The following is a 2,094-nucleotide window of genomic DNA, read 5'->3' on the forward strand; positions in this document are numbered from 1 at the left end:
AAATCCAAGAATAGAAAGTGTATAAATAGGAGCTAGTTTGATGTAATTAGGACCTTTTGCTTAGCTTTTGAATTTTGCACTTTCTTTGAGCTTTGAATTTTATTTTTGCCCTTTGGAACTTCTCTTGGTGTCTTCACTGAGATTTCAGAGAATTAGGGAGGAGAATTGATCTCTCTTCTTCCTCGTTCTTGCTTGGGTCTTTTTTTATTTCCTTGTTTTGATTCTTGGGTGTTAAGAATTGAGGAAATTCTGTCTCAATCTCCACTCAAGAACTCTTTAATTTCTCTTCTGCATAATTGAACCCATTTACATTCCCTTTACTGCTTCTTTTTCAATTCCTTGCCAATTGCTTTGTGAACTTAGATCTGGGAAGGCAAATTGAGATCTAGACTTTGCTTTCTAGTCTCTTGAGACCTGAGATCCCAATTTATTTTTGGTTCTTCTGTGAACCCTGCTGCACTTTAATTTCATTTTCTGTTTGAATTTCAGTTTATTCCAATTCATCTTCTACTTTATTAATTGTTGCAATTTACTTTCTCTTCGTTTAGATTCTGCAATCCCAGTCCTCAAATCCCTTTTACATTCAAGCAATTTACATTCCTTGCCATTTAAGTTACTGCAATTTACATTTCTTGCACTTTAAGTTTCAGTCATTTAATTTCTTGTACTTTAAGATTCAGTCTATTTTACTCTCCTGTTCTTTAATTTACTGCAATTTCCCCTCTCCCTTTACATTCCAAGCAATTTATCTTCTGTTAAAAACAACCCACTCAACCAAAACTTGATTCGCTTGACTAAATCAACCACTAAACTAAAATTGCTCAATCCTTCAATCCCTGTGGGATCGACCTCACTCATGTGAATTATTATTACTTGATGCGACCCGGTACACTTGCCGGTGAGTTTTGTGTTGGATCGTTTTCCACACATCAAGTTTTTAGTATAGTCGTTGTAGTATAGTGGTGAGTATTCCCGCCTGTCACGCGGGTGACCCGGGTTCGATCCCCGGCAACGGCGCCAAAAACTTGATGGTGTTTTTGTGGAAAAATGAATTTCCAACACACATATCCAACCGGCAAGTGTACCGGGTCGCATCAAGTAGTAATAACTCACTTAGAGTGAGGTTGATCCCACAGGGATTGATGGATCAAGCAATTTTAGTGGGTGATTAGTTTAGTCAAGCTAACATTGAAGTGAATTTGGATGAAGTGTAGCCAATAGAAAGTAAATTGCAAGGAAATTAAAAGATGCAGAAAATAAAATTGCAGGAAACTTAAATAACAAGAAAGTAAAATAGCTGAAACTTAAATTGCAAGAAATATAAATTGCATCAAATGTAAAGGGGGCTGGGGTGCTAGCAATTAAATGAAAGCAGTAGATCCAAGCTTAGAACAATTGCAAGGAAATTAAATTGCAGGAAAAGTAAATTCAAGGTCACAGTAGCTTAAATGTAAATTGCAGAAGAACACAAGTGCAGGAAATTAAATTGGGAGCAATGAGATGCAACAAAGAGACATAGATCATTTTTCAAGTCTCAAAGTGAAACTAACAATTTCAATGAAACAGTAAAAACAGAAGGAAAGCCAAGAGCTCAATTGCTCACTTGACCAAAACAGAAACAAAATTCAACTCAATTGTGAAACTCAGAAAAGAAATTCAAGATCTCAGGGAATCAATGAGACTAGAGAACAAGTCTAGATCTCAAGCCCTTCCTTGATCAATTCAGAGAACAATTTGCAGAAGAAAGAAGAAAAATGAATTGCAGAATTAAAGAGAAGATGAAGCAGTATGTGAATTTCAATTATGCAGAAAAAGTAAACAAGAGATCTCAAGGTGAGATTGAAACAGAATTTCTTCAATTCTCTACCCAAGATTTAAAGCAGAAAGGAAAACTTAAAGGAGAGAGCTCTCAAATCCTAATATTCCCTAGTGGGTCTCGCCTCCTTAGAAAGATGGAAATGATGCCTTATATAGGCTTTACAAAATAAAATGAAAATGAAATTAAAACAAATTACAAAAATGAAAATCCTAATTTAATTGATCCATGTGCCTTTGAGTGATGATGTGGGCTTAGCTTGCTTTGGATTTGAGGAG

General features: G+C 35.6%; 1 non-coding gene across 1 annotated transcript; it reads left to right on the forward strand.

Annotated features, from left to right (window-relative positions):
* The first annotated feature begins 945 nt into the window (after nt 1–945).
* TRNAD-GUC (transfer RNA aspartic acid (anticodon GUC)) lies at nt 946–1,017 on the forward strand. Its single transcript has one exon. It is a non-coding gene; the product is annotated as a tRNA-Asp (tRNA).
* Nucleotides 1,018–2,094: the final 1,077 nt, after the last annotated feature.

Source organism: Arachis hypogaea, chromosome 3 (assembly GCF_003086295.3).
Source record: "Arachis hypogaea cultivar Tifrunner chromosome 3, arahy.Tifrunner.gnm2.J5K5, whole genome shotgun sequence".
NCBI lineage: Eukaryota > Viridiplantae > Streptophyta > Magnoliopsida > Fabales > Fabaceae > Arachis > Arachis hypogaea.